Source organism: Bombus terrestris, chromosome 10 (genome assembly GCF_910591885.1).
Source record: "Bombus terrestris chromosome 10, iyBomTerr1.2, whole genome shotgun sequence".
Lineage (NCBI taxonomy): Eukaryota > Metazoa > Arthropoda > Insecta > Hymenoptera > Apidae > Bombus > Bombus terrestris.
This window is the reverse complement of record NC_063278.1, coordinates 1,656,177-1,676,682: the sequence shown is the minus strand read 5'-3', so window position 1 is coordinate 1,676,682 and position 20,506 is coordinate 1,656,177. Positions and strand designations below refer to the sequence as shown.

The 20,506-nt window shown below is 45.0% G+C and overlaps 1 protein-coding gene across 3 annotated transcripts in view; it reads right to left on the bottom strand.

Moving 5' to 3' along the window:
- LOC100643816 (frizzled-2) overlaps positions 1-20,506 on the bottom strand; it is a 126,751-nt gene that overhangs the window by 47,466 nt on the left and 58,779 nt on the right. Inside the window, exon 1 of one of the 3 annotated variants that reach the window (XM_012312999.3) lies at positions 3,893-4,542. The exons of the other annotated variants lie outside the window; for them this stretch is intronic. The gene's annotated coding sequence lies outside the window, so the exon portion shown is untranslated. Of the gene's footprint in view, positions 1-3,892; positions 4,543-20,506 lie in introns of those variants that run through there. 3 annotated transcript variants of the gene reach the window in all.

The following is a 20,506-nucleotide window of genomic DNA, read 5'->3' as shown; positions in this document are numbered from 1 at the left end:
AACCGTTTTCGCATCGTTGACGCTAGAACCTGAAAGTTTCATCGTACAACTCCATTTGCGGTCATTTTTGCCACGTATGATCTGCTTTCGGAGTTTGTACCGTATCGTTAATATTACTCTTTCATCGAATCATATTCGATAATACCTTTCATTAGGTTCGTAATTAATCGAGGATAAAAATGCGTGCAAAAAATAGAATGTAATTTCTGGGAAACTATGCCTGTGGTAATAACAAAAATACGATAAATTGGAGGAAACAAAAGAGATCGACGATGGATCAACGCTTAAGCAAATAAATAATTTCAAATTACGAAGACGATTGATTCTAATGGAATAAGCAAACGAAATGTTTCTTCGTTGCATATTATATTTCACCACATTTCACGCAAATCGAAGATCGTGCTATAATTCATATTCGAATTCTAAAAAAAAAAAATCTAGAGAAGGAAGAACAAAAGTAGGAAATTTTGTACGTGCGGTATTTCAACAAAGACATAAGAACTCGTGACAAGTGTGAAAGTTCTAGGAATAAGAATATCGAGATAACAAGGAAGAAAAAGAAGAGAAGAACGTTCAAAATGACTGCATCCGGAGTTCTAGCGCTGATCTTCCCCCTCTTTAACGATCGGTGCCCTGGACGAGACGACCAGCCTCGTCAACTTTGTTTGCCGATGACATCTGTGCGCTCTCGTAATTGCGTACCTGCTATTCATACGCGATGAGACTACATCTCGAATAAGGACTTCTATCAAGGACGCGTGTATGTACGTCTATGCACGTCGAACCTACGTTTATGCAAATAACAGCAGCCAGACTTCGCGTCACGTAACCAACTCGACCGCGAGAAACGCGATTCTTTCTCGCTCGACGATTGATTGCTACGGACTGTTACGTTCTTGCGTGGTATCTTGACGAGGGTTTAATTGAAACGTAGGAATTAGACGTTCTCGATGGGGTTGTAAATGCACGAGATGCGCGTTGCCTTGTCATTTTCGTTTAGCTGATTACTCGAAGACTTGCGAATTTATTTTCGCCATTGCGATGCATAGATTTCTAAGCATTGAAATATTCGAATATTTCTGGCTTTTTGTTTCTTTTCTATTTTTTTCCTTCTATCGTAAATTTGGTACCGTGCAAGAAGATATATGTACTACTAATAAATTACGATGGAGTTTGAATATTTCTAAGAATATTTCGATTTATCGAATAGATTTGAATTACCAAACATTTCTAATTAAGTAGTTTTACGACGGAGGAAGATGATTCTCGAGTCCTCGCGATGGTCGTATGCTTCTATAACTAGGATTATAAAATATTACCTTCGTCGAAAGTTAATCGTCCAATTAATAACTTACACGATTCTAAATGTCAAAATGTTCGCACGGATTGCTCATCTGTCGTATAATAGACACGAAGATGACAAACAAATAACGGTTGTCTAATATTTTGAGACTAAGGTAATAATTATTTAACGGTTGTAAGTCGAATTAAACGAGTAGGAGTTAGGATCGTAAATTGCATATTTCGTAATAGATTCTTGTGTAGTTGTAAATGACGTTAACAAAATTCCCCTGAAATTTATGTAACAAGTAATTTAAATATACGAAGCGCTACGAGAATACCTGGCATCTGAAAATAACTAGCGACAAGACCTCTGGTTCGCGATGTGTTAACACATTGTTGACCCGTCGCGAGCATACTCGTATTTTCACGCACAAATGTTGTTGACCGGCCGCGAGTATACTCGCGTGCATGTATATGCATCGACTTGCGCAATTATTAAAATACGTTAAAACACAAAATTGACTAAGTTATTATTACATCGTTGTTTGACGTGCTAAATACCGCTTGACCTTTCGGTTATCAGCGAATTAATCGCGGTTTAAATTAAATTTCCTAAAAAGCGTAAATCTCTCTAAAAGGAAGAATTATATGGAAATAATTCTACGGTTTTAAAATGCACGTTAATTTTTTTATTAAAACAGCTAGTCGACGATATCGTTAACGATTATATCAACTATAATAATTTTGTGTTTTTACGTTGCAATCTTTTTTAAAATTCCAAAAGAATCGGAAACAACCTCTACACAGAATTTAATATTCTCATACTATTATTATATTACGATCCTTATTCCTATCAACGCTAACGTAAGAAACAGACAGCTGCATAAAAATCTTATCCGCGAGCAAAAACACGGTAAATAAGATAATGGTCATAAATCACAAGAATTCACTTATCTATTAATTTAAAAATGACTCACCGCAAACCCAATTCCGATTTTAGAAAGCGAGACCTTACAGATAAGCGTAATCGCGATAGCGCCGATACTCGTTCATTGTGCACGTAGAAATTTTCACAAATATTTTACATATAGCCTTATTATTTGCATAGAGGAAATCGTGCAACTAAAAAATCGAAACAATGGACAGATGGAATGTATTCGACGCGCTTGTTACCGAAACAAAAATCACCGAGTCACGTGGCCACACAGCGCGAAGATCGAACACGTTTCACGGCGATTTTCTTTTGCCTTCGAAATCCTGACAGAAACACCGGGCACTTTCACTTCTTTTCAACAGCTTACGATTGTTTCCTTTCACAATGTCATCTTTTTCTGTTTTCGACTCGTTCGCATTGCAATACCAAACTAATCTTTTGAATATCAACGCTGCCAAGAATTATTCTACAAGATGTTGTATCCTATACAAAGTTGCTACGATTCAAACGATCAGAATCGATGGTATTTAGCCGGAAACTAAACGATCACGCCTCCCCAAATAAAAATTTCTATCACGCAATCATAAAGATAAGGTATACGCGATATTTTGTAACAGTCGGAAGTATCGCTTTAAACCGGATCGTCTATGTTCGTAAATATGCGAGTTTTCATTCTTCTTGTAACGAAGCATCTTTCTTTTAACTATATATATATATGTGTGTGTACATATTTAAAAAAGGAATACGGTACAACAAACGCAATATAATAACAGTCACTATGCGCTAATGTTGACTCCACTCTAGAGCTGTCCAGATTATTTCACGCTCCATCGAATTAAAAACCATATTTCTACCATTTACGCGTAGCTGTTCGTCTCAATTTGTAATCGAATCGATTTGTACTCGCAAATGGTCGACTCTGCGTAAATACGTATACGGTGCGAGACAATGGTATATACAAGGAGGAATCGGCATAACCGTAAGCGTCGTTGCGACAGCAGCGTCTGGTGCATTTCGAAAAAGGCTCGGACTGCCTCGTTTACCGAGGAGCTCCGTATCCCCTCGGTGTATACCAAAACCATCGGTCGCGATTTGCATGGATGATTTCGCGGAGAGGAACACGAGAAAAGAGGATCGGCGGGCGTTTACGTTAAAAGAACAGCCAAAGAGAGTCAGGGAGAGAAGGGTTTTGGGAAAGAGATTCGGGTATATAGGCATCGGAAGAATGAAATAGAAGGGGAATTGGAAGCAAGGTCTGTGTCGTTCGGTATTCAGAATGCAGAAACGAGCGAGGAAAGAAGAGAAAGAGAGAGCGTAGGGTGGCTCGGCAGTTTGCGTGCATGTGTTTCTCGTTCGTCCCTATGCACGAGAAGAGAAGAAGAGTCCGTGGAGACCCGCGCGAGCCGACCAAGAGAGGAAAAGGAGAAGAGAAGATCGAAAAGGCTGGAGATAGAGAGAGAGAGACGGAAGCGAGAGGCCGCAAAATATATGCTGCATGCTCGTGGATGCTCGTTTGCAGCGTGGCCGTGGAGGGACGGAGATAATCGCGGGTATACCGGCTACGGATAGAGCGAAACGGAAGAAAAGGAGAACGTGAAACGGTTCGCCGAGGAGGCTGGTCAATGGCAGGCCGGCTATCGGAACACCCTTCTCGAAAACAAAGCCGGATCTCACCTTGATTTATCGCTGAGTGCTGCTGCCGCGATACTGCGTGCTCTTGCTCCAGACTACGCTGCCGCCGGGGTGAACTGCCCCGGCGAAAATTAATCCATTATCAGGCGAACGAAAACGGAATAGCTCTGCTAGTACAAAGTCCAGAAAACACCACTCAGCTACTCTATACTCTGTACGAGAGACCACGACGCTCCTTCCGGACTCCCTCTTTGCTCGTGTGCTCTACTCTTTTTTGGTCGCCACCGAACGACTAACCTCCGTCCGTCGGAATCGCGTCTACACACTATATACACACAGTGCTGCCCGCCACTCTAAATCAGCTCTGTAAACGTATGCACGGTGCACGGGTAACGTGTGTCACGGCTAGCAATCGAATGCTTACACACGGCAGCGGATCACACAACGCGCGCTACGTCCCTACGTCCGCGTTCCCATCCACGCACAAAGACACCGGACCCACGTATCTCCAAATATTTTCCTTCGTGCGCACGCTCCCGGACTGGCTGTGCGAGATAAGTACGTACACGTTCGTTCGTTCGTTCGACAGCCACTACGAGGCACAAACGCGATGCGGTATAGATACACGTGCGAGTCACCGTACCGGGCACGAACCACCCCTAACATCGGTCTAGAACGCACTGACGTGAATGCAACCGAGGAAACACGAAAGCGAAGCTCCGACCGTGTCGGCGTCTAGAGTGGGGGATGCCTTTCGGTCGAGTTCGGGACGCTTCGGCGAGCCTCGCGTCCCCTCTGTCTCCGCACTCCGCCACTGGATACTTTACACAAGCGTAGGATTCTCCCGTTCTCTATGTATATACGCTCGCGCCGTATACGCTATATAAGAAGAGTCAGCTCGGACGTGTATTTGGACTCTGCTCCTCTCTCTTTCTTCCTCTATCTTATTTCAACTCTCTCCTTTCTCCTTTTTACTTTCTCCCACCACTATCGCTCCTTTCTGCCGTAGTTCGCGCGAACGCTAGCTTCGAGTACATGCACACCTGTTTACGCGTATACGTGTGTGCACGCGACGCGTACCACCTTATACCCTCTTGCGGCAGTCGCCACTCACCACACGCGCGATGACGTCACGCTGGGCGCCGTGGCGTGGATAACGAGATGGCCCGAGTCTTCCCCGGGACCCTCGATCGCTAATTATCGTCCTAGAGGTTTCGCCTCGTTCCGCGACCGGTTTGCTCCTTTTTCCTCCGTTCCCGGCCTGCTGCCCGGCAGACAGAGAAATCGTGCGGCCCGAGGAGGCACCCGGCAGTCACCCTTCCCGGCCACGGCCGACGATTTTCGTTTCGGAGCGCTCGTTCCACGGTGGCATTAATGATGTCTCGTGTAGGTACAGTCACGACCGGTTCCTCGGGACCTACCTCCTATCAAGATCCAGTATCTTCGACTAGCGACTCGGAGGACACGCCAAGGGGCAGCCGAACAATTCCCATCTAGGGTTTCACGCGGTGTGTAAGACACGTCGTCCTGGTCCACACGCGATCCCTCCAGCTACGCTGGAAACGTACGGACGGACGACCGTGCGGTGTGTTCCCAACGAGAGATCTGGGGACGAAATTCCGCGAGCGTGAACCGTGTGAGTGCAAAAACGAGCATCGCGTCCAACGTATAAATAACGAAACAGCCCTGTTGTAGGTGGCTGCGAGGGCCCGTGCAATAAATAACGACCTAGCGGAGCACACCTGCAGCGACAAGGCGTGTCCGATGGACGATGAAGTTTAACGTCCCTCCCTCGTTTATTTCTCTGCCCAAAGCTATTGCAAGACGCGACACCAATAAAATGCTAATCGCCCTTCCTCGTTACGTCGCGCCCTCTGCCTTGCCTTCTAGCGCGACCCCGGCAACGGGCTGGTTATACACGCTGGTTATCTATTATTATTCATATCGCGTGCATTATCGTGCATTATCGTACAGCGTGTTTACTGATTTGCACGCTATAAAATTACCGTTAGCTGATAACATCACCTAACATTATTCGTTCTAATAGATATCCTGTACACAAATGCGTTCGATCTGTTATACTCGAAATGACAGCATTTTAATACTCAAATTCATTTTTTTCGTGAAAATCAAACACTTGCCACGTTTCTTCGCGGATAAATCGCCGCCTTTTCAATTTACCTATTTAGACTGAAATTACTTCCTCGTCGATCATTTACCGGACACCCTGTATACGTCGTACAGGAATGGCCCGTTCCCCAACAATGAGTTCTTTGAATTGTAGCGTGACTGAGATAATTGGACGTATCTGTTACGATGAACTTTTTTCTACGATGAATGTAATACATTCTCTCAAGTTCATTTGAATATCTAAATACTTAACTGCCTACGATCTCGACATCCGCCTCTAGCGTAACTAATCCTCTCAGCCCACCTAACCTACATATTCTTAAGCAATTATCAATGACATTCTGTATCAATTACCATCGTTAATTATATAAGACGTAAGAGAAATATTAGAAAATCAATTAGTTTCGCGTTAAGTTGTCCGCAAAGTACCGTGAAGGTTCGCGGCCTATTCGACCAGCAGAGTTCTAGAGAATGTACGGTGTCCCCTGTTGTAAACGTGCCGTGTCCTCGGCGTCTCTGTGGCACGAAAGGGAAGTTTGAGCCCTCGGGCCACGGATACTTTCCCCGGCGCTCCCGGAATAGCTGGAGAAACTGAGGGTAGCTTTTTTCCCCGCAAGGCAACGAGCACGGGTGCATAGGAACGTCGAACGACGGAGGATTGGTTCTGATTACGATCTCGCGCCACCCCAATATAAGGAGCGCGACAATGACGACGACTGCAATTTCGAGTACGAACAAGGTAGTTCGTTATGACCTTCCATCTGTGGGTGCGAGAGGAAGGTGCGTTGCAAGGAGCTGGTCGAAAGTTTCAGAAAATCAAACATTTAGCGTGTATGGAGGTTGTATGTGCGAGCTGTCTAGAAAGCAAATTGATCGACTTCGTAAATTGAGAAGTCAATAAAGAAGCTAGTTTAAATCCTCCTGCATAGTACTAAAAAATTCCCTCGCCAAACGCTAAACTTAAAATAAACGAAGCTTTGCGAATGACAAGTGAATCGATCGTTCTATTGGGCATAAAATTGCGCAACTTGTAGCTCGTCGAGTCTGTAATATCGTTAAATGACAAATTATGATACGAGAAAGCCACGATCACGTGCATGTAAAACGGAGTCAGATACAGCAGGCGAGATAGGTGTAACCTTCGCAGCTAAAATTACGTTCTATCAATTTATATTCGCGGCGAATAAAAACGTAGACGATTGTAGTATGTTCCACGCATCTCGATCACGACGCACTATCACGACAAGGTATCTCGGATTATCCGAGTACTTTCATAGCAGGCTGTAATATAGTAATCGAGCAAGTCTCACCGCGTGTCGATTATGGCTGCTTGCCAAGGACTCGAGCGAAAGAAAACTGCCAACGGTTCTCCTTACGCTCCTTATTAAATCCAACAAGGTTCAGCAATTCGAGCGAGAGTCAGTCGACCCATGGATTTTCGAGAAGCGGAGCACGGCGATTCGTTCGCTCACCCCGATACGATTTATCGAAGAAAGGAAGGATATTAATTAACGAACCGACGCGGGAAAGATTCCCGCGGACAATGGGCACAAGTTTTTCCAACGTCTAGCTGAAAAGTCTCTGGCTGGCGAGGGGAGAGAGAAACGAAGAATTGTTCCGGCGGCAACAATGCCCCGGCTAGAATTCGCCGTCGAACTTAAATTTTAAGAGTCACTGGCACGAATAGACTTGCCGACCTCCGCTAAAAAGCGTTTTTTCCGCCGCTCGAATGGACCGCGAGCAGTCCGCCGCAGAAAACCCCTTACTTTCCGCGCGACGAATAATTTAAGAGAGAAGAAGATGGCAACTCAAACGGAAGAAAACGAAGAGAGACGGCGAGAGAACCGGTGGAAAAGTTTTCGCGCAACTTCTTCCTTCTTTTCTTCTTTTTTTTCTTTTTTTTTTTTCATCATTTGTTCGCCTCTATCCATCGATTTCCCGAACGGCGATCGACGTCTACGACGGATTTTCCTCGGCGACTTTATTGTGGCGGCGCGCTCCTTTCCGAGGATTCAATTTCATTCTTTCTCGTCGTCGAAAGCGGGGGTAACCGGACCGAGGGTGAGCGTCAAAGCGAAAGTTTCCATAATAACGCCTTTACCGCCGATACTTGTGCGTCCTCGTCGCCGGCAGAAAGCCAGGAACTTGCGCAAACGAACGTGATTTTTGCCGGGTCACCGAGGCAAGCCATGACGAGACAAAAGAATCAAACTTCGTTTATGGATCGGGATATATGTTACAGTAGCGCCCACCAATTCTTGGAAGTGGGACTTGAAGTGAACTTCAAGCGTGCCGAATGAGATAAAGCGCCGAACGAAACTTGAAACCGATCTTTATGGATTGTTCGGGCAGATATCGATACGCACGAGTTCGTGTTCGCATGTGCCAGGTATCGGCATCTCAATCGCACTCCACCTTCCTCCTTCTTTCGGTTGGATTCGCAAAAGTCACCTGCCCGGGCAAGCGTTCAGTTTCGCTCCCAAATGCGGACGTCAAAGTATGCATTCGGTACTACGAATATAGATCAGAAAGAAACTCAATTATACGTAACCGATCGAGTTATTACCGTAACGTCAGAGCATATTTACGAGCTCTTGCCACTGTCAAACTTTCGAAAATGAAATTCCTAATGATTATTTTTTCCTGCGTGTCGCCATACCTATTAAGGAGACGTATATCGTACATACGTCGACGTTACACTAGTCTTCTCGCTTAACGCTTACATCACGACAGAATAGTTGATCGAAAGAGCAAGGAAACTCGCTGCTTTCTCGTCTCTGTCTCAACCAGAATGGTTTCGACGAAGTCTTCCAGAACAACGACTATAGACTCGCTGAAACAGAGCTCTTCATTACCAACGGAAGTTCTAAAGTTGGTCCTTCTATTTGGACGCAGAAGCGAGCGAAAAAATAGAGAGACCCTGAATACTTTCGACAGGATGCATTCGATCTGAAAAAACTCGTTGTTCGTTTAATATCGCGCTATCTTTAAAAATGGAATAAACAAAAGAATTCCTATAACACTGAATCACGCATGACCACCTTCCTTTCCCATGAGTAACGTCGAGTTTCCCTATACACGTTGCGCTCTCGATGAAGCCTCGTCGACCACTGTGCCTTTACAACCAAATAGAGCAACCGATAGAGCGGACCAATGGGAAGGCAGGGGAGGGAAGGAAATTCTGTTTTCCCGTGTTTTTCAACGCGTGACAGTGCGAGATCTATCGGGATGAAGTCTTCAGAAGCGGCATGGCAGGTCGGAAATACAGGTTTTTGTCGAGGTATGGAGAAGTTACGACTCTTCTTCTCCCCCGTAGCTCGAAACCCTAAGCACGGACCATTGTTGGGTCACGGTTGACATTCACGGCGTCCAGGCGTTCCATCGGCATCTTCGTCGTCACCGGGAGGAATCTCCGGGGAGAGAGGCCTCCCAAGTCACAAAGGATCTCTCGCTTCTGCACCCTCGAACTTCCTGCGCCGTAGGAGCCGCTTTAGAAATCCCCCGAAACCAATTTATCTTGAGAAGCCTGGGCTAAGCTAAACGGATTTTCCCTTGGCTGGCATTAGACGCTTTTATTCGACGTGAAATTAGCTTACCGACTCGCCGGATCGATCGTCGCGAATTACTCGCTCGCTCCTCGTCCAAAAACGGGGAGTAGGAGCTACAGGATCCTCTCTGAATCAGGACCGTCCTCCTTTTCTTTTCCGTCCTCTTCCCCTCTAGCCCTCCAGCGCCGATACTTAATCGCTCCCACGCGTTACCCGGCAGCTTCCTGCCATGTTATTGTTTCGCCGTGCGAATGACGATTCCACGTTCCGGACTAACGAGCGAGTAATCCAGGCGTCCAGCCGCATCGCGAAGAAAGAATCGCGTCTAAGCGATTGCACTATCCTCCATCGTGAGATTACCACTTCCTGCGACCTATCTTCCACGGTGTACACGCGTTGACGCGTGTATACGCTTGTTTCGCTCATTGCACGCGTACACGTGTACATGTGGAAGGTGTGTGGTGCCCTGACCGACGACGACGACGACGACGACGACTACGACGACGCGGCCGGGTGGTCGGGACCGACAGATAACGCGACCATATCGGTGCAACGAGGAACGCGATCCAGGTGCATACTGCACACACGCGAGATACGCTGTCTGTTTTTCCCTCTCTTTTTCCATCCGTTCTCATTTCAGTCTCTCTTATAACAGTCTTTCTCTTTCTCTGTTTTTAAGCTTTCTATTGTAACGGTTTAACGCTCGAGCGTTCCAACGGTGTCGTTCGTTATCTGCTTATGGTTAGCGATACCGCGGGTTACGAAAGCGCCCGTCGTTTCTTTCTCTATTACAGCGGCGAGAGTTCGGTGAGAAAAAAGCTTCGACAACGAGCCTCGAGCCGGCAGTTACATACAACGGTGACAAGAATTCTTCAGATACAGCGATTAAGTCACGGGCTAAGCCACTCTACGTTTCGTTTCGAAACGCGGACTTGTGCAAGTAGCGGCCACGTCGAGTCATCCTTGCTTTCCACTCGAGACCACAGGCTTCGGAGTTAGAAGGTTCTAAAAAGGAAGAAGGGAAAAAGAAGCCAGAGGAAGATGGTAGAGACAGAAAGGGAGGCTTAAATGACCGATAGACGGACGCTGCGGGGTTCCGTTCAGACCCAACCAGTTTCTGGACACCATTTCTCGCTCGAGCCTCCCCGAAAAAAGGCGCAGTTACGCGCGTATTTCACTCGAAATGGACTTGTTCCTTTCTTGCCCGCATCCGAAACGGAGCTTCCTCTCTATTGTTCGCCACGTGAAGGAACGTACGCGACGTTCCTTCACTCAGGACGTTTTACAAAAGTTTGCAAACACTGTAGGTGATCTTTTGAGCACGCACGAGCGAACGGCGAGCTCTGTCGCACACGAGGATGATGAACGAGGATCGTCCTCTCGACCAACCACCGCAACCGCTCTGTGTTTCAAACGTGGCCACGGTTATTTTATCCGTGAGATCTGTTCGTTCGTCGCTGCATTGACAGCTACACGGACGTGGAATAAATTATGAAAATAAAGAAGATGGCCTATCTATCAAGAACGAGAGGAGACGTCCTCCTCCATCTTGTTCGAAAAGTATCGTTCGTAAAGTCGATATGCGTGTTCGTGGATTATGCGATACGTTTATAGCGACCCACGAAATAATTCGAGTAACTATCGTTGAACATTTTTACGCCTATACTGTACGCATTACGTAATGCGTTTCCAAATTTTCTACATAGTCATCTTCTTTAACAGTCGCGACGAAAATTTCGCGTTTCAACGTCTTTTAATACACCGAATCTGTTGGATTTTATTTAGCGGATTGTACGATTGCTGTCTCGAAATTATGTCGACGAATTATACCGAGATATTGCTCTCTCCCACGAATCCTCTTTCAGTAGCGCAGAAGGGAGACTTTTCACGGGGAACTTAATAAAGTTCCTCGCCCCTGAATCGTCTTCCGCCTCTCGCTTCGAAGAAAGACTCTCTCCCTCCGGACGATCTCGCAGATTTCCGTGTGCTCGCCATTGGCTGAATCGAGCCGCGCCTTTTAATCGAAACATCGTCCGACGTCGAACGAGCAGGTGGCTGGGTCGCGAGCTCGATATTCGAGGGAAAAAATAGACAGGGGTAGGAAATAAAAAATGCAGTCGCAGAAAGAAAAGGGAAGGTCTCTGATAAATCGCCCAACAAAGGACAGTGAAATCGAACGACTCGTGGACCTAGTAGAAACGTTCTTGGGAATGTCGCGTGGATACATCCCTCGGGGTAATCCGAGACGAGGAAGAAAGGGAGGAGATGCCAGAATAAGATTTAATAAATGCCACAGGCCACAGGTAGGCGACGTCTTAGCACCGCAAAGCCGCCTACGAGGAGTCAGATTTCCTCGATACTTGGATAGCTCTCTGCTGTTTCGCGCTCTTCTCTCGCGTCTTCTTAACCAGCGCATCCGTTTCGTTCGATATACGCGCACCGTACGCGAAGCGGACACCTCGTGTGTGTCCACTCGTTTCGCGATTCGTTCGGCTACACAATGAAATTCGAATCGAATCGAATCGAATCGAATGGAATCGGATCATCGCGATACGTTGCGTTGCGTCACGTTGCAGCGGTGGCTGACGGCGCCCGCGTCGAACACGGCCACGAAAATTTCGTATTCGGAGACTTCAACGCGTGGACGTGCACACGGTACAAATGTCGGGTGAAATTATTCGAATCGGCCACGACCACCCTCTCGCTTGTCAGACCCGTGGAACCAAGCTGTCGCTCAATGCGGCTATTCACGCTCTAGCGAAAGTTCGAGTTTCAAAGGAGCTTTAATTCGCGGCCATTTTTATGCAAAGAAGCTGATCGCGCGGCTGCCCGTCGCCGTTGGGAAGGAGCCAATTTAATTTCGCCCTGTCTTCTCACTTTTTTACTACGCGATGGAAACGCCGGCTTTTCACCCTCGAATCGTTTAGACTCTTGCTGAATAGCTAGTAGTTGTAAGAACCGTATACAGTTACGTTTTATATCGTTCGTTCCTCTTAGAATTCTTCTCAATGGACAAATACCTAAAGTAACCGAATAGTTGAGAAACGCGACGCGAGAGTTTCATCGTCGGAATTTTATTTTGTCGTTTATATCGAAACGATAAAAGGCGAGGCTACGGCTATCAAAAGTAGCAGCAGGCGGATTAAAAACGATCGCGTCGACTTGGTTCCGAGTGACATCCGAAAAACGCGAAATATTCCGAGGATATTCGCGGGAATAACGTGTTCTCGCATACCAATGAAGCAGAGCTCGTTTGACGTCAAATGGGCCATGGTGTTTCGACGAAACGCGTTATTTTGTAACAGAAAGTATTCACCGTGGAAACCGTAAACACCGTCGCCGAGCAATATATTGGCTGAAATGTGGCTGCTTGTAAAATTCTGGTCAACGGTGAGTCGGATTTTTGCGTTCGATCCTCCAGCCAAATGGCAATTGTATCGCCACTAATAACGATCCTTATCTCTGATCGTTTGTTGGACATTGAAAATGTTGTTTCCTATGGTCGTGCCGGTAAACGCGCTCTCAGTGATATTAGCTACCAGCCGTTGCAACTAGTTGCTCGAAAAATAAGCATACTCGGTACTTCTAGTCACGATTTGTACCAACGTAACTCTTTCGATTCCTACGTGTCGTTAGTTCGCTAGAAGAACGATACGAGCAAAGAAAGTGAATTTTTTAGAAAATCAGATTTGTCGTGGAAAGTCTGACACGTGTTGTCGATTACTCGACTGTTTGACCATCGACAAAATTGCGTTAGTTTGCAAGTTAATCGGGGTGGCCTTTATAATAAAACTTTGTCGATTATAATCGACTATCTAGTTTAAGAATTACGCGAGATCTTTAGAGACTCGATTCTCGATGAGTCACGAACATATTGACTTTATGCGATCGATGTTTTCTTTCTCGGGATAAGTATAATAGGATGTTCCAAGAGCGGTGTATATTTACCGAACTATCGTATAGTTGACGATAGAAGGTTATGAATACCTCTGTGACTCAGGATAGATAGAACGATACGTAATTGACACTGTTCGTTTATTTGCAAAGATCTTTGATACTTCCAGTTCCTACGAAAGAGCGATAAACTATTTACTTGCTCTGTTCAAATAGGCATTTCCAATAACTATCGTTTTCCCAAGTACTTTTACAAACTCTATTCTTCCAAAAGTTAAAGCTTACTAAATCGTATTTTGTTAATTGCAATTTTGTTAATTAGGCAATCGTCGTAGCGTTAACTCACAAACGAGATCCAACATCAACGGTTTAAATATTCCTCATCATCCCCGAAACATCCGCCTACTGGCACGCTCCAACTACCGACGGTTACAAAATTCTTTTCCCATGATAGCTACGCTCAGTTCCCTCAGCTTTCGAGCGTGAATAAAAATTCGAGATTCACAAAGATACATCGGAGAACAACGATTAGAGTAGTAAGAGGAGAGTAAAAAATAAAGGTGACGGGAAAGACGGTGGGCGCTGTTGGTGTGGCACGGGTTACCAGACCCGCGTCCATAATAAAGTCGTAACGTACTTCTCCCCGTAAATTCGACAGAATATTACGGTACACCGGGGGACGTGGGGGCCTGTTTCGTTTGCCGTAAAGTCGCGGCCGGTGATCAGCGGGAAATTTACCGACGTGTCAGATCTCTTCGTAACCGAGCACCCTGGTTCCACGCTACGCCCGTCTTCCACGCTCGTTTCACGCAGTATATCGTCGCGTATATATAAGAGAAACGCGTCGATACTCTCGTATTACGTACGATGTCTCTCTCTCTCTCTCTCTCTTTCTCTCTGTATCTGTCTCTGTCTCTGTTTCTATCGAGGTATCTGTTTCGATGGGGGGTCCTACGACTTTTTCGTCTTCGTCGATCGCTTATTTTTCTTCTATTCTTTTCTCCGTTTTTCATTCTTCTCGAGATTCGACGTTTAAGGAACAGGAAATACCGGAGACTTAGCTTTCTAATATGCATTCGCTCGCGTTCGCTGGAACGAAACGAAACTGTTGGCGACTGGGTTATCGTAAACGATATCTAGCCGAGACGACCACTGTGCCGCAGGGTTTTCCCTGGGAACAGATATCCTGATTTCATTTACAAGCGACGTATCGGCGGATTAAGATAATTCATTGCTGTTTTCTGTCTGCGAACGATCGGACTCGCTCGGAGAAACTATCCATTTCACGGCTTGCGTGTGCTCTTGTTCGGGTTGTATTAATGCAATTTGGTAAATAGCGGTCGTTAGGTGGATATATCATCGAATTTACGCGTTTCTACGATACCGTGATATCGATAGTGATATAAGAAAAGTGAATTGCAACTCTGATAGCTAATAGTGGATAGTATCGGCTGGTACGAAAAATTATCCTGTCTTTGACGATATGTAAATAAAATAAAATATATCTTTCTAATATTTTTGTTATTACAAAACAAAATGTTTTTTAATTTCATGCAGACAATTCTGTTCTTTTTTCGGGAATTAAAATTACTATCGAATAGTCAGCGTTTTCAACATGTATCCAAGATACTCGAAGGAATGTTACAAGGAACTAAATGCAATTAAATTACATCGCAAGCCGCACAAGCTACGAGCAGCCTAACCAATTTGATATTCACAACGAAAAATCATTCGATGTTTCCCATGTTTCCGTATGTTGCATTGCAACGTAATATTTATATGATACATGACAGTCGTATTTGAAGAGAACGAATTTTTCCGAAACCCGATATACTTAGATCGATTAACGCAAAACCCGAGAGAAACACGTGGTATCTAGAACCAAACAGCAGACGACTGCTTATCGAGTTGGAGCATCTATTCTCGAAGCACGTTTCTACGATGCTCCGTAGGATGGTCTTCGGGAATAGACAGCGAGGCGGCTATCGAGCGAAACGCATCTGGTCGGTCCTCGCGAGCCGTTAGGAATTATAAGTTACAAGCCGATTTGCCTTGGTGCATATCCTCGCAACGGATCGGAGCTCGCCCGACTTCTCCGCGTGTTGGAAAATGATCGCCGGCGTGGGCGTACGACGTTTCACGCCGGTGGTCGGATTTTTCTCCCGTGAAGAATCCGGAACAATTGATTCGAGAAGCGGATGGTCCCTAGTCAAGAGATGGCGCGATTGAACAAGGGATAACCTTCTTATCCACGGACAGATTTTAACGCAAAATCTAACACGGGTAGCCCCAAACGACATAGTTTCCGCTCGACTTGGTTCACGGTAGACTTCCGTTATCCGGTCTCGTTTTAACCGGTTTCTGCTTTAAGCCGTCGCATTTTTGTCGAGATGAAAACAACCGACCAGTGAAAAAATCATTGGCGCGTTCCATAATCGTGCGAGTTGCTGTATATACGATATACAGCATCGCAAAAATATATCTTATTTTTGTAAATTTATTTATCGCAAGGAGATAGTATAAACAATCGCGAATCGCAAGAAAAGTTTGAGGAAAATAATGTTCGCGGTTCTTTTATTCGGTCATTTTTCTATGCACTGTGATTTATGGCGTTGCTCGGTACGGCTTCTGGGTGATTCGCTCGCGGAAATTCACGTAAACCCGAAAGATCATTAAGAACGATTACTCGATAACGACTTGGTTCGATGAGTGATAACGATTATTTCAAAGGTTCGGTCCCGTAACAGCCGGTTAATACGGCGAGTTCATCGCGCCAAGATTGAAAATCGTTATTGCATAGCATATTACACGAAGCGTGTATTTACAGGTACAAACTATGTACATACGCAGTTGCGAGTCAGAGACGAGATAAATAAAGATAAGATGAGAGCCACCGCGGAGAAAGTACTACTCGAAGCCGCGATAATGTACAGTTGTACAGCGGAGTTTAATGAGCGGCTACGTTTCGTATGATTTACAGGAACAGCGTTGGGCCGCGAAGAGAAACGAAGTAAAAAGGGAGAGAAAGAGCGCCATGACTCGAAACGCGGTATCGATGATTTACGCGGATCGAGATTAGGTCGGAGATAGCCGAGCGACTACCGCGCAACCGGCGCCCACTCATAAATCCTCCTAAGATCTTCGACTTTGAATTTCTGTTTGTACGATGGAAAAAGAATCCTTCTTCTTCTTCTGCTTCTTCTTCTTCTTCTTCTTCTTCGTCCTTTCCAGCGTACTTGTCCCTCTTCGATTTCCATCGCGTGTACGACGCCTGTTCTCGCACCCGTGAAACGCGCGTCTGCCCCGTTATTTATTGGCGTCGGACGATCAGCCACGAGAATTTCCGTGTAAACCGTCCTCCAATTAGATACGCGCGTGTTACGCGACCGGAATCCAGCTTGTTGATCCGCGTTTCGACGTGGATCGCTCGTTATCCGCGTCGATGGCGTACCCGTTTCCACGCGGATTAAAGAATCGTTCGCGTGTACCCTAATTTACGATACAGGCGAGCGTCGTTCGCGCCGTTACCGGCGTGAAACTCGCGGTTTAATTAACGGTTCGGAATTATTTAGCGACCTGCATCGCGTGTGAGAACCGCTCACGACGGGGCAGCCGGGCTTTTTTGGCCACCAGCTGACAAATGGCCCGCGATACGGTTATCGATAGGCTTCGTTAATAATCGGCCGGACCCGTGCAGTTTCACTTTCTGCTTCCGATACTGCGGACTGATTAATCGCGCGCCAGCCAATTCTTGTCTGTGGGATGATAAAGGGCAAGGTATGCGCAGAATAGCCGATATCGATGGTTTGTCAATTAACGCGTTATGGTCTATTAAGACTTTTCGCGATGAGGGCATGCACCGACCATTTGTAAGATGTAATACATTTATCAATTCTGTAAATTGGAAAATAAGGAAAAGCGACGTTGCGAACACTGTTCTTTACAATTTGCCTTACGGATTATTATTACTAAATTACTATCGGTGATACCGCTATCTAGTTACCATTAGAAATACACGTATTAGGAATTTTTTTCAGATTCCTCGAAAACTAGATTTATATACGAACGAAGCAATTTATCTATCAAGTGTTAAACATATCTGCATATGGAACGTTAAAATTAATAGCAAAGCGTGCAAATCTGTTAAAATTACTCGTTGCATGAAAGAATCGTTGGGGGGAAATGTATAAAATTCGACGGTACAAACAAAAATGTCAGCTAATTTACTAGTTTGTTTTTTTCACTATGAGAAATTGAGTTTTCGTTAAAAATTATACTAATTTAAAGTCTCACAAATTATACAGATATCAATTTAATTTTCTTTCAATTTACTAAGCGCATTAGAGCGGAACCGTCCTGTCATAGCAGGGTTACCGGCAAGATGAAGTTTTCCACAGATTAGCCTGTCTGATATAATATACTTGTTTGATTTAAGTGGAATGTCAACGTATGATCTATGAACATTCCAGCACGCCTTATACCTGATATCCTTAAAAGAAACTTTTCCCATAGCGAACCATTTCTTCTAAAGTAACGGTTTAACGGGAGTGTCGATACTTCATAGACATCTTTCGTGACGATATTTATGGGATACAATCGTGTTGTACAATTGAATTAATTTCGTTAATAAAATGCTACGAGAGTCGCGAGTCGTAAATTCGCTTGTCCAACAGCGATAAAGTCGATAATGTACCAAATAAAATTTTCCAAAACAAATTGTATAAACTACGAGTCACTCGATTATTCCATTCTTAACTTGTCGATTCATTAATATTATTAGTTGGTAAATTATCCCTTGTCGTAACTTGTCGATTCGCTAATGTTACTAGTTGGCAAATTATCGCGCGGAAAAGTACCGAGAACTTACCACATACAGTATGCGCTTATGCATGTGCATACCAAGCCGAAGACAGTCTCGGCTCGATCGCGAGCGAACACGCGGGGCGTTCCTCGAGCCTTGGCGCGTGAAAAAATCCCATGAATTATTTAAGATCGCAGGGCGTACTGTGCGCGCCAGTGTTATTTTAATTCGTGGGAGTATTTTCATATTCCAATGGGCGCCACGGCGCGATGCAACGTCTATCGTGGTCGATCGTTCGATGAATAGACGTCCGTGCTTCCTCTGTAGCATCGGACAGACACGATCGTCCGATTCGAGTGGCAAGCGGAAGCCAGCTTCTCCTGTCTCTCTCGTCGTGGAAAAAGGGAGAACTCGGACCGACGATCGCGGAGGACGCGGTTGCAAGGGGGTTGCGGAGGGCCGAAAAGGGAGAGAAAATGGCGAGGAGTGGAAAAGGCGTGGGCGGAGGTTCGTCGAGCGTTCCGTATTCACGACCAGTCAAAACAATCGTGTCAAAGAGAACGTTCTGCTACTCGTGAATGGGATAGTCAAACAGCATCGTAAAACATTACAGCTCGACGATGCGATCGAGCATGGCGAATGATGGATCCTCCTGTAACGAGCTGACCGATCGGCTCGAGTATGTACCTAGCGGTTCGTTTAACGATGGATCGCTCGAGTGGTGTCCGTTCGATGCGTCTGCTTGTAAATCCTAATAGAATTTACTCTGTTTTTTTAGTTCGCTACTTGTCGAAGGTATTTTTGCGCGTGAAGTTTACGTAGGTGGCTTGGTAGTACATACTTAGCGAAGAATGATATTGCTAGTTTGGTAGAAGAGCGAGATAACCGAGGAAATCGAAGTAGAAGACTATCGATTACCAAACCGATTCTTCCTCTTTTAATAATCGAACGTTTTTATATACCGCTGGTTAAAAGCGCGCCATCGTTGCGTGTTCCATAGATACGTCATTCCAAAGTAAAACAAACATATTATCTATATTATCTAAGAGGTAAAACGAACCTCTGTTTTCCTATATTTCTCGTTGCGTTCGTAAAAGTACGAATTTGCATAAGTATCTGCGATCTAACTACGATATACATCCTACTAAATAGCTTAGGTTTCGAAGTAACGTTTGCAGATATTTAAAAATTGATGATTTCTCAAACGAGGCAATATGTCTTCGCGGCGGAAGGGATTAGATACTTTTCAATTCCATTTCTCTAGACTCGTTCGAGAGTAGGAGGCACGACCACGCGTGTCGGAAGGTTCTGTGGCATTTTATTTATGCGTACGATTTGTGGAATTTACGGCTACATGTGATAGAGAGGACAGCTAGATAAGAACGACCTAGTTCGATATTTCAGTGGCGGAGTGTCATTAAGACCGGAAGCGGATAAAAGAGATACAAAAACAGCGGATCGGGTCATTCTCTTGCTGGCTGTCTCGCGGAATCGATCCCACAGATGGTCCGGGGCCGAATGCCAGATCCGCTGCTGCGCATTCTATTTTCGGAGACGAAAACGTCGTGACTCGTGCCATTTCTTCCACAAAATCTGCTACACCGTTCAACATCTCCGTCCGGAGGATATCCATTAACTTCTCTGTCAGTAAATTAATAGCTCCGCGTTGGAAACTTTCGGACGAAATAATTATCGAGCAAAGAAATATTCCAAGCGGAATTCGTAACAGAATTCGTACAGTCGAATTTCGTCGAAAAGAAATCTTATTCTTAGTAAAAAAATTTTTTAATCTTCGGAGTTATCTTTGAACGAAGATCGTACGATGTGGTAGGGACGTCAATAAGTATTAAACTTTCGTAGGTTGTTTCGTAAACTGAATCGTTGACAAGCTAAACGAATTGGAAATTATGGAACGTGGAGATACCGCCATACTGATACCATTATATTATGTAATGGTTTGTCGAGCCAAATATTTGAAACATTTTCGATAAAGATAAATATCCAACTTCAATTTCCACTATAAATACTACACGATGGGGAGAACTATATTTGTTTAGAGAGGGTTACGTATAAAAGTCTCATTTTCCACGCAAGAAACTGTAACTACGATTCGCCTCGCTGCTCGAAAGATCTGGTTTCATTTCGAAATACGAATTTCCCAACGTTAAAGCTACCATATCGTATGAAATATGGCCGAACTATAAATTCTCGGTATATGTTTCACGAAGAATTAAAAATCTTCGCGTATACGGTCGGAATTCTTCGAGGTTGCATTTTCTATCG